The 12,563-nt window shown below is 43.4% G+C and overlaps 1 protein-coding gene across 1 annotated transcript in view; it reads left to right on the top strand.

Moving 5' to 3' along the window:
• The first annotated feature begins 520 nt into the window (after positions 1-520).
• Positions 521-12,563, top strand: part of ZNF407 (zinc finger protein 407) — a 462,307-nt gene continuing 450,264 nt past the window's right edge. Inside the window, exon 1 of the mRNA XM_084621975.1 lies at positions 521-1,397. The gene's annotated coding sequence lies outside the window, so the exon portion shown is untranslated. The remainder of the gene's footprint in view (positions 1,398-12,563) is intronic.

Raw genomic sequence — 12,563 nt, forward strand, 5'->3', positions numbered from 1 at the left:
GTTTACAGTGCAGCAAGGGCGGTTTACGTTGGACATTAAGAAAAACTTCATGTCAGGATGCTTAAGCACTGGAATAAATTGCCTAGGGAGGCTGTGGAATCTCCATCATTGGAATTTTTAAGAATAGGTTAGACAAACACCTTTTAGGAATGGTTTAGTTATTACATATTCTTGCCTTGAGTGCAGGGTACTGGATTAGAGGACCTCTCTAGGTCCCTTCCAGTAGTACACTTCTACGTGTCTTGGGGCATCCTCCAGTGGCCAGAGCGTGGAAATGGGAGTGAATAGGTCTATGTACTGCTCCTGTAAACCACAACTGTAGCAAGTCACTTAATCGCCACACAACTCAGTTCTTCAGTCTGGAAAAGGATGATAATGCTAGCCTACCTGTCCAAAGGGCCTCGGGGAGAGGAAGTGCTGCACAATTAAATATTACAGACTCAAAAACTACAGTGTGGTCAGATTGCAAGGCCCTAATATGGCTTGTCTAGCAACCGAGATACTCAACTTGAAAGCAAAAGCAACTGCATTTTAGTACAGAGACATTAGTGAGAATTAAGGGATCAACCCCTGCAGAGCAATGGCTAGTCTTCAACTTGAACATTATCAGAAGGCGTTTCAAGTCCGTAATTTAGACCACTGGGGGCTGCATATGCACCTCTCTGTATGTTACGTGGGCCACACCCACACAATACAAATACTACCTGTAGGGCCCTAGGGATGTCGGGTGAGCGCTGCAGGCAGCGGCTGGAAACCACTGATTTAGGCAGTAAAACAACTCAGGTGGAGGCCAGATAGGCAGGACACGCTCATGTTTCAGCGGCTCCCCCGCCCAGCCTCTGGCCCTGCTGGGACTTCGCAGTCTGTTGGGGTTTTTCTTTGCTTTTGTTTTGCTCGTTTGCGTATTTCCCCCCCCAACCACCGGCCCCAGCGGTGGTGAGCGAAGCCGCGCCCAACGCCCCTCAGCGCGGCTGCCCGCACAGGGCCCCGGCGCCCCGCCTCCGCCCCTGAGCCGCGGGCGGCGCTGCCCGGAGCGGCGCGAAGCGGAGCCCGCAGGTTCCACCGCAGCCCCCACGTGGGGCCAGAGGGGGGCGCGCGCGCGCGAGGCCCTCTTCGGAGCCAGCCCCTGCAACAGGGGCATCTCAAAGAAGACGCCCGGAGTTCTGGGGGTGGGGACGAAAGGAAGGCGAGTGGGTTCTCTCGCACGAGCCCGCTCCTCGCGCTCCTGTTCCGGTCATGTGCCACGTGACCGCACGTCGCCTCTCTCTTTCTCTCCTTTCCCCCCGCCCCCCGCGCTACGCGGCCTCGTTCTGAGAGTGACGCAGAACGGCGAATCTACGGCGCGCCACTTGTGACCAAGATCATCACAAGCGGAGGCGGACGGCTCCCCCCGTGCGGTAAGTGAAACCTAACGGGCTGCGGCCTTTCGCCTCCTTGGGAGGCTCCGTTCCGCGGGTTGTCATTTGCAACCGCTATAGGCGCCTCCTGTGGGCGTATGGGGCTCCTGCTGGGCCGAAACCGGCGTTACGCTTCCCCCCAGGCTTTTTGGGCCTCTGCGCTGCCGTCGTTTTCTTGCTTTTGTGGGCGGACGCCAGGAACTCGTTTACCAGCCAATCTATTTGCATGTCCCGCCTCCACGCTGTGAAGGGGTGTGTGAATGGCGGGATCGCTGAGGGCTGGAAAAACGTGGCGAGCTGTGATTGGCTAGCGCGCGTGGCCATTGAGCTGATTCTCCCTGTCCCCTCAAACGAAAAAAAAAAAAAACTTAACAAGGAAGCGAGGGAGTGCGCATGCGGACGGCTCCCTGTCCCTGCGCGTTCGGACTGCGCGTGCGATTTGAGTTGTGGCGACAAGGGGGCGCACATGCGTGGAGCAGGGAAGCGCCCAGGCCCTGAGCTTTCTGCGGCGCAGGGCGAAGGCGGCGGAGTACGCACGCGCGAGAAGCGCCCCCGTTCAAGGAGGTGCGCGCATGCTCTCAGGGCGCTGTGCCGCCATGTTGGCTGCGGGGACAATGTGCATGCGCGGCCGCAGGCACTCGCCTGGAGCCGGAGGCCGGCGGCTTTGTTTCCCAGCGTGCACTGCGGCTTGCGGGCCTCGCCGGCCTTCCGTCGGCGGTGCGCAGGGCCGCGGCCCGGGCGCGCGACCTCTGCCGGGCGCCTCTGCCGCGCGCCAGTGCTCGGGGCAGGCCCGGGGAGCGTGGGGGCCTGGGCGCGTTAAGATGGCCGCTCTGTGGTCGCAGCGTGGCCTCCCTCTGACCCTGGCCGCTGCGCCGGGTGGCCTGGGACCTCGCTCCAGCTTTAGTTCGTTTCGATCAAACCCCCTTGTTTAGTTCGAGCGGTGCCGCTTTGCAGACTGTCTGTGCAGTGAATTAAAGCTGCTTGCTTCCCTGGGCCTGATAGTTGTGTGGTGTCGTGCAAACGACACCGCTGTGTGAGGGGATGTCTTCAATGGTGCAAAGGGTCACTGACCCCTAACTTGCGGAGTGTGCATAAAATAAATCCATTTGTATTAGAACTGTTTTGAAAATGTGTTGTCAAGAAATAAAATGGCACTTTATATTTTCTTCAGTCTGCCTACAGCCCCAAGTTAGCAACACTCTCCACCTCTAATTTCGTCTAAGCAGCCCTTTAAGGCTGGGGACCCTCCTTCTGATCCAGCTTCACGAGCTTTCACGCTTTACTCCTTCAGTCTTTTCTGAAAAGACTTTTTATGAGGCCTGTAAACCCTGATCTTCAGTTCAAAGTGTGGGTGGGTTGGCTGGGGGGAACACATGGGGGAAAAGTCCCAAAGTGTAACTTTCATGCTGTGTCTTAGTATCCACCTAATTTGTTGCTTTAACCCAGGGGTTCTCAAACTTCATTGCACCACGACCCCCATCTGACAACAAACATTACTACACAACCCCAGGCTGGGGGACTGAAGCCCGAGCCTACCCAAGTCCTGCTGCCCCGTGTGGCCGGCAAAGCCCCAGCTCTCATTGCCCCAGCTAAAGTCCTTGGGCTTTGGGCCCGGGCGGTGGGGCCCTGGGCCACAGCAAGTCTAACACCAGCCCTGGCGACCCCATTAAAACAGGGTTGCTTTAATCCTTGTTCCCTTATGCCACCTTGGTGTTCTTTCTTAATTTAGGTTTGTAAGAGCTTAGGAACAGCATTTTTTAATTATCTGTAATACATGAAGCGAATTTGTGGTATCTATGGGATAATAATAATTGGAATCCAAAATTGCTGGAAGTTTTTGTAGAAGGAATGATTTGCTGATGGTGCAAAGCATTAGATGTGGGCTGTCTGGACTTTGTCCCATTGGAGGTTGCATTAGCAGCTCTCCAGCAGCTCAGCTAATGAATATAATTAGAGCAAATTACAGCTATTCTTATTTTAATAATATAGAGGTTTGGCCTGAAGACACTGTGAATCCCAACATCCATTTCTCCATTATAATGTAAGGGGTAAGGCTGCTAGATGGAACATTGGATGAATGAAAGATGAAGACAATTACCAGTTTCAGTTTGGTCTGTTTTGCAGTCCCCTAGGCCAGAGTTTCTCAACCTAATATGGGTCATAACCCAAGATTAGGATCCCAGAATGTGTCAGAGGGTTGCCTGGGAGGCCCAAGGAGGGGGTTTGTGTCCTGTCTCTGAGTTTGTGTAGGAGGCCCTGAGGAGGGTGGTTGCAGAGCCCACTCTACACTCATCCCACAGCGGCAGCTCCTGTGGCTCCAATACTAGGGAAGGGGCTGGCTGGACTTGGCTTTCTGATTTGGGTGGTGGTGGTTGGTGCATGGGGTCGCAGCACTGCTTGGGTTTGGCCTAGCTGCCTCTCTATCGTGATGGTGGGGCTGGCTGGACTAGATTTAAATGTATGGCACTGCAACTCCATGCATTGGGTCACAATGGTACTTACACAAACTTGGCCTGGCTGGTCCCCATCGACCAGCCCAGTCTGTCCTGTGGGGCAGGAGTCGGGTGACCAGATGTTCCAATTTTATAGGGACAGTCCCAATATTCAGGGCTTTGTCTTAGGGGCCTATTACTCCCTATCCCCATCCCAATTTTTCACCCTTGCTATCTGATGACCCTAGCCAGTAGCCACTAGTATGGTCCAGAGTGTGGTTATTCAGGACTTACTTTTGGGTAACAAATATTTACTAAACCAGATGTTTTTTGCACTAAAGCTATTTACTGGGTCGGACAGGCCATTAAGATTTACAAATGCCTGAGCCCAAAAAGATTGAAAACTACTGTCCTAGACTATTCACAGCAAGTTACATTCATTGTAAAGGTAACATTATAGTTATACCAGCTTTATTTCATAAATTATTACAACATGGACATGTAATCAGATTGTAGCTTTTATATATAATATATGGAGGCTGGCAGTAATTGTATAATCCATACATTTTAAAAAAAGTCAAATGCACTGATGTGACATGAGAATGATGGACTGTGACTTTTTCAATATGTTCAAACGTCAGTTTTATTAGCATTTTGGGAAATGTAGTTCAAATGACCTAAGTTAAAACACTGAGCCAAACCTTTACTATCACTCCTGCAGAAACTTTTCTATATATTAATAAGTTCAATCACTTCTAAGTTACTTAAAGTTTTCTTAGTTTAAATCTTTTGAAAATGTAAGCTTAGTTGCATATTTCTATAACAGCATACAACATGGACTGCAATGAGTGAGTTAATTAGATTCTTTCCTTATTTCCTTATAGTCAGTGCTCTTCACTGAAAAATAAAAAGCATTAATGAAATATTATGGTTCAGAGTATACATCCCCAAAATTCAGAAATACAAAGTTATGTTTTCCTTAATAATTATAACTTGAATCTTTGCATGTATGCAGTTTTGTATTTCTATGTATGCTGTCACACGGCCAAATAGGTATATGAAATGTGGTTGAATTGTGGTTGCTATGGGCAATAACTTTGAATTTTCTAGCATTTGTGTATTTAAATTCTCCGCTATTATGTTGCAAAAACTTATTTTCTAGCATTGTAGTTTGTTGTCGTCTTCTGTAAAAAAAAAAAGAGTCTGCAAAGGGTGGTCACCCCTTGGAGAACAAGAAGGGAAAAAAACACATCCTGGTTTCAGTGGCGTTTTGCCTAATAAAAGATACCACAGCTCAGTGTCTGATCCAGTCATTCATTTAAAAAATACATTTTTACATATGTATTTTATGTACAAATTAAATAACATTTTGTACACTATTGCACTATGTATCAGAGAGTGCAGAGTATCGTGCAGAGATCACACAGTATGAAAAGACATATGGTAACAAGATTCAGACCACCAGACCTACTGGACCCATTTCAGTACCACCTTTAGAGGGAAGGTGGGGTGGGTTGTCTATCAATTCTAATCTTTACATTATCTGTGTAAAGAAATGGGCAGCGAACATAATTATTTTGACAATTTACATACCTTTCTCTTGTCAACAGCTAACTAAACAAGCACTTTTTAACTTGCTTTGGAATGTTCTAAAGCGTTAATATGTGGCTGAGGGCATTATTGCTGTGTGACCAGGGAAAATCTGAGAGAGGTACTGTGTGATAAAAGCTGCATAAAATACGGTCATTGGAACTGTATTTTAAAATGTCACTTTCCGCAGGAAATGACTCAAAGCAAACAGTAAAACGATCAGAACAAAAAAGACAGTGTTTCTTGTATAAAAATATTTGATGAACATATAGATCAACATTGTATAAGGTTTAATCCTGAAAAGCCTAGGATAAGCAACTCTGGAAAATCAAGTCCTTTATTTAGCCACAGAACAAGTACTGCATGGCCAATGGAAGTACAAATTGCTTTGTGTGTCGGGCCCAATGTAACTGGAGCTAGTGGGATTTCTTCAGGGGCAGCAAAAAGGTGATTCATTTTCTAAGACTCTTTGGCATCTCTACCAAGACACCAAAACAACAGTTAGGTGCTCTTCACAAAGTTTTTGTAAATCTTAAATAAATCCTTAAGCCCTACACTTTTTCTGATTCTGGATCTTTGCCCTATTTTCTATGGATGTGTTTTTCCCTCTACCAATAAGGAGAAATGAAACTACTACTAATAAAATTGAACACATTATTGGAATAAAAAATTGGTCTTATGATTTAAAGTATTTAGCTTTAAAACAGTGGAGAAGCACAGCACTATAAAGTATTCAGGATCTGATGTGGGCACCAGTAACCTCTAATTTCTGGTCCATGGAAACTCTACAAGCTTTGTTTGCTCCACAAAGAGAAATCAGAGTGCTAAGGTGGGAAACTGCGGTTATGTCTTCTTAACGTGGCTGTGTAGTCATGGCACCACCCCGTACGAGGGGAGTAGACGGCTCCCAGTGCTGGTGCGCTGTCTACACTACCACTTTTCAGTGCTGAAACTTGCATTGCTCAGGGGGATGTTTTTTCACACCCCTGAGCGAGAAGGTTTCAGCGCTGTAAAGTGGCAGTGTAGACAAGGCCTACCTTTTTCTTACTTCTGTGGAATTATTGACTCTAGTGATTCTCAGTCTGGTCAGCTCTGTTTCTCCAAATGCCAGCTATGCTTCTGAAATTTATTGAGGATTTTACAGACCGTGCTCAAGGATGTCTGGGACATCTTAACCCCAACAGTGAGTCTTCTAACAGGGTCATGTGTTCCCAACTTAAAAAAAAACAAACAAACAAACTTTCCTGTAGCTTTTGGTTAGAGGGAAGTCCTTCTAAAGTGCCCCTTGAATTATAGAAGTGTAGTTCCTCCACAATTTTCAGTGGGTATTTAAACCCCAATCCCTAGTGCAACAGAGAGCTCATCTTTACTCTCACCTGCTTTTTACATAGACGCAAAGGTTAGGGAAATCCTAAGAAGGGCACTAGTGAAGTTCAGAATGTGGAATACTATTTTGGGAGAGGTATGACTTCTCTTCAACAGCTCTGCCATGTGTGGTTGCCAGGCTGAGTACCTTTTGACTTGTTCTACAGCAAGCCAGCCTTTCCTCTACTAGTTTGTCTGACTGCTTAGCTAGAATTTGTGACCTTACAGGGGAAAGGAGGGTTGCAAACATTCTTGGATTGCTCAGGTTCTTGGTGGTAAAGGAAAAGCCCCATTACATGTCTGCTGTTAAGACAATTTAAGTACTTACCCTGAATTTGTGTATGTATCATGCAGAGTGTCTTGGGTCCTGTGAGGTATAGTTTGCTGAATGTTCTGTGTTTTGGGGTAGTAAAGTAAACCTAGTTTCCATGTTTGAAGGATGTAGATCACAAAACTTTTTATTGTGAATCCCAAAAATACTTGTTGCAAGGTCTAACATGTACTTGCCTCAATATGTTCAAGAGGCAGGTTCATGGCATTTTTTACACTGGTCTTTCACTTTGTTTTGCAGAAAAATCTTTAAAAATATAAATAGAAGGAAGATTTTATTAACTCTTGGTTTTGTAATATCAGAACATTATAATATCTATATATGTAATATTTTTGCTTTGTGCAATAGTTGTACCAAATTTTAACCAGGGCATAATTCACTCGCATCAATTTCAATATTCATGTTTTATGAGATTTTTTTTTAGCATACTTTAGATTTTGATATACATGAAACATAAGGACATTTTTACACTTAGGATTTACTAAAAGAAAAAAAGCTTGATAGTGATGTGTGACGTATCTAAGAGGAGGACAGGGTCTTTTATGGATTGACAGCTGCCTTTAATAATTGTGAGACACTTACTCTCTCCTTAAAGGTCATTACTTTTTTCTTTTCTTTTTTAAAGCCTGATTTTTTTTATTCCCACCCTACTGAAGTTTATACTAAATGCATCTGCAATTTCTCAAGCACATCTTGTGGAAAAGGATAATTTTTGTAGGAAAGTTTCCTAAAATCAGTCAAGGCATATATGAAAACTTATAGTTTGAAAAATTGGAGGTTTTCACTTTAAACATTTCCTAACTTTTTTTTTTTTAACCATTTCATGTATCAAATGATTTGTCTTAGAAACTCCCAAATTGCATTATTACATAAGAATGGCCCTACTGGGTCAGATTGAAGGCCCATAGAATATCAGGATTGGAAGAGACCTCAGGAGGTCATCTAGACCAACCCCCTGCTCAAAGCAGGATCAATCTCCAATTTTTGCCCCAGATCCCTAAATGGCCCACTCAAGGGTTGAACTCACAACCCTGGGTTTAGCAGGCCAATGCTCAAACCACTGAGCCATCCCTGCCCCCTAGCCTAGTATTCTGTCTTCCGACAGGTTTCAGAGTAACAGCCGTGTTAGTCTGTATTCGCAAAAAGAAAAGGAGTACTTGTGGCACCTTAGAGACTAACCAATTTATTTGAGCATGAGCTTTCGTGAGCTACAGCTCACTTCATCGGATGCATACCGTGGAAACTGCAGCAGACTTTATATACACACAGAGAATATGAAACAATACCTCCTCCCACCCCACTGTCCTGCTGGTAATAGCTTATCTAAAGTGATCATCAAGTTGGGCCATTTCCAGCACAAATCCAGGTTTTCTCACCCTCCACCCCCCCACACAAATTCACTCTCCTGCTGGTGATAGCCCGCCAGTGCCAGGTTCCCCAGAGGGAATGAACAGAACAGGTAATCATCAAGTGATCCATCCCCTGTCACTCATTCCCAGCTTCTGGTAAAAAGAGGCTAGGGACATCATTCCTGCCCATCCTGGCTAATCGCCATTGATGGACCTATCCCCCATGAATTTATCTAGTTCTTTTTTGAATGCTGTTATGGTCTTGGCCTTCACAATGTCCTCTGGCAAGGAGTTCCACAGGTTGTGCGTTGTGTGAAGAAATACTTCCTTTTATTTGTTTTAAACCTGCTGCCTATTAATTTCATTTGGTGACCCCTAGTTCTTGTGTTATGAGAAGTAGTAAACAACACTTCCTTATCTACTTTCTCTACACCAGTCATGATTTTATAGACCTCAGTTATCTCCCCTTAGCCGTCTCTTTTCCAAGCTGAAAAGTCCCAATCTTATTAATCTCTCGTCATACAGAAGTCGTTCCCTACCCCTAATAATTTTTGTTGTCCTTTTCTGAAGCTTTTTTAATTCCAATATATCTTTTTTGAGATGGGGTAACCACATCTGCACACAGTATTCAAGATGTGGGCGTACCATGGATTTATATAGAGGCAACATGATATTTTCTGTCTTATTATCTATCCCTTTCTTACTTAGTCCCAGCATTCTGTTCCCTTTTTTGACTGCCGCTGCACATTGAGTGGATGTTTTCAGAGAACTATCCACAATGACTCCAAGATCTTTCTTGAGTGGTAACAGCTAATTTAGACCCCATCATTTTGTATGTATAGTTGGGATTATGCTTTCCAATGTGCATTACTTTGCATTTATTAACATTAAATTTCATCTGCCATTTTGTTGCCCAGTCACCCAGTTTTGAGAGATCCTTTTGTAGCTCTTTGCAGTCTGCCTGGGTCTTAAATATCTTTAGTAATTTTGTATCATCTGCAAATTTTGCCACCTCACTGCTTACCCCTTTTTCCAGATCATTTACGAATATGTTGAATGGGGCTGGTCCCAGAACAGATCCCTGGGGGACACCACTATTTACCTCTCTCCATTCTGAAAACTGACCATTTATGCCTACCCTTTGTTTCCTATCTTTTAACCAGTTACCAATCCATGCGAGCACCTTCTCTCTTATCCTGTGGCAGCTTACTTTGCATAAGAGCCTTTGGTGAGGGACCTTTTTAAAAGCTTTCTGAAAATCTAAGTACACTATATCTGCTGGATCCCCTTGGTCCACATGCTTGTTGACCCCCTCAAAGAATTCTTGTAGATTGGTGAGGCATGATTTCCCTTTACTAAAACCATGTTGACTCTTCCTCAACAAATTATGTTCATCTATATGTCTCACATTATATTATCTTTATAGAGCATTCGTGCCCTTTACTATTTGAGAAGTTTAGTGAGCTAATTTTGAAGGCATTTGTGGCCCGCTCCTGCTCCCACTGAAGTCAGTGGGAGTAGAATCGGACCCTTGATGTCTGTGTTTTTTGTTTTTATTTTGTGTAATTTGGTAGAATTCATAAAATTGACTATGAGTATGTGACACGCAACCCTCACCTGGGTCTCTTTTAAAGTCCACACTTAAATTTGGAGAGTATACAAAATTTATATCTGAATTGGGCATGGTTTAGGATGCATACTAAGGGCCTGGTCTGGCTTTTCTTGTGCCCCCAGATCTCCCATTGCAATTATTGGGAGATTTGTGTGTGCAAGGAATGCAAGCTCAGGTCCCCAAAACTAGATGACATTTCTATTACAGAAATGTACAAGTATCTCTGTGATCAGTTCTCACAAAATAGTGTAAAAAGAAAAAAAGAAATTTCCATACATTAAACTCTGTTAAATTGGAGTTAAGCTTGTACATTTATATCTGTGATTTAAGGGAAAACCACATGTTTTAAACCAAACCTTTGAAAGCAGATGTAATGCATGTTACTACATTGTGGGTCTTTGTCCCTCTCTAGTGGCTGGTCTGCATAAGACGTTAAATGAGTCGGATACAGCTACCTGTGAGGGTGCTTAGTCTTTTATCTCAAGCAATTTATGCCCTGCTGGTGATTCATAGCAGGCAGTTGACACACATGTAAATGCAGCAGTAAGATACTTCTCAAAATAACCGTATTTCCAACTGTGTTTCTCTCATTTATAACATAACCATACACCTGCACACTGTACACTTTCTGCAGTGACAATATGAGCTGCATTTTGCTGTTTGGTGTGCACCCATTACGCACTGCATGTGTGTCGCCTTCACCTATTGTTCAGTTGGAAGTGGTGCATTACAGCTTAGTTCAGATGATCACTGTGAAGTAAAAGCCTGTTCAGGGGAACTCCAAAAATTCTTAACAGAAGCCATGCTCCCATGGATATCTTCACTGGCTGCTTCCCATTAATTCCTTATTTTGTGTGTGTGGGGGGTGGGGGGGATGGGGATGGGGATGGGAAGTTGCAGAGGTGAATCTCTCTCTGTTTGTCTTCCCTCCTCCCTCCCCTCCCTTGTTGCATCTCTGCCTTTTTCACCTGCAGAGGCCAATTCCTGTGGAGTACCCATGTGGGGAAGAGGTGATAGTTCTTTCTTTTCATATTCCCCATCCCAGATTTCATATTCCCCAACTCAGATCTGGGTTTTCTGCAGTTGTGAAAGGAAAGAAATTATATCACCCTATGTCTGGTAAATTATTAAATGGGTTGTATATTTCTGAGAAGTCAAAATGGGGGAAAAAATGATAAGGCATCCAGAAGCATATTGTTTTTTATATTTTGTTGTTTCAGCACCGTCAGAAGCAAAATGCACTGAATACTAAAAATGCTAAGCTAGCATACATATTCTTTACCAGGCACAGCCTGATTGTTACAAGTCTGAGCTAATTTTTTTTTGATTGAATCCAGTGCTAGCATAATGCCTTAGTTCAAAGATAAGGTACATAAAAATGTTTTATGGATGTTGTCTTCAAGATCTGCCAGCCTTCTTTTCTATTGTTTTCAGTTTTATCAGTATAACAATGGGATAATTTGAATTGCATTTCTATTTTTTTTTCTGTTCAGTTTTTCATTTTAAATTATTTACAAGTTGGAGGCTTGAAGTTGAGGGGCTAATGAATGCTTAAATAAAGGCCTTCCTTAAGCATGTTATGCTTCATGTTTTGAATTCATAACACAAACCCTAATGAATGTCTCCTAGTTACTCTGATTTTAGAATTTATGAGTTGCCCTATTTACAACTTTTACCTAAACTGTGAAAGGATATTTTTCTTGTTTAAATTAAAAGAATTGTGCTTTTTAACAGGTTACAGCTGCTAGTTTGTAATAGTTTAGAAGGAAATACAATACAATACAAGAAATGAAGAAATAGCCTGCAGCCGATCTACAGTGATAGGAATATAAAAGCCCTAATGTCAAACCTTTCAACTGTAGCTATTTTGAAGGTACAACATAGAGTTTTCACTTCTGGCCCCAAGCACATTATGTACTGGAATCCATGAAGTTGTGCTCTTAATGTTTAAAATGTGTTAGGTTAATAAATAAACATATTTTAGAAGGTAGTATAGCCTTCTTAGGTCTTCCTCAGAGTGCATTTGCTTAACAAGCCAGCAGTTTGCTTCCCCCACACCCCTCTGATTTTGGACAGTAAGTAGGCTTTCACATATTGTGACTTTGGTCACCATTATAAGAATTTAGATAGGGTAGTGCAGGGTGAAAACAAATCTTCCATTGCTCATGCGCACTTATATGTGTGTGATTTTTGAATATTTGACAGTTATTTTTTTTTTCAGCTGAAAATAATACCATAGGTGAAATATAATAGGATCAGTACTAGTTACTTAGTTTTAATTTGAGTATACTGTATGTTCATGCAGTTTAATTAGAAGGGAAAGAAAACATGGAACCAGAATTTTCTCACTTACATGAGTGTAACTCCACTTAAGTTAATGCATTTACTCCAACTTATATTGATGTGACTGAGATCAGAATATGACCCAAATTCTGTATCTCCTAGCATGGTCCTAGCATGGGTGCTTGAAATGTTCTAAGAGATGAG

Source organism: Lepidochelys olivacea, assembly GCF_965140295.1.
Source record: "Lepidochelys olivacea isolate rLepOli2 genome assembly, chromosome: 2".
NCBI classification, from domain to species: Eukaryota; Metazoa; Chordata; order Testudines; family Cheloniidae; genus Lepidochelys; species Lepidochelys olivacea.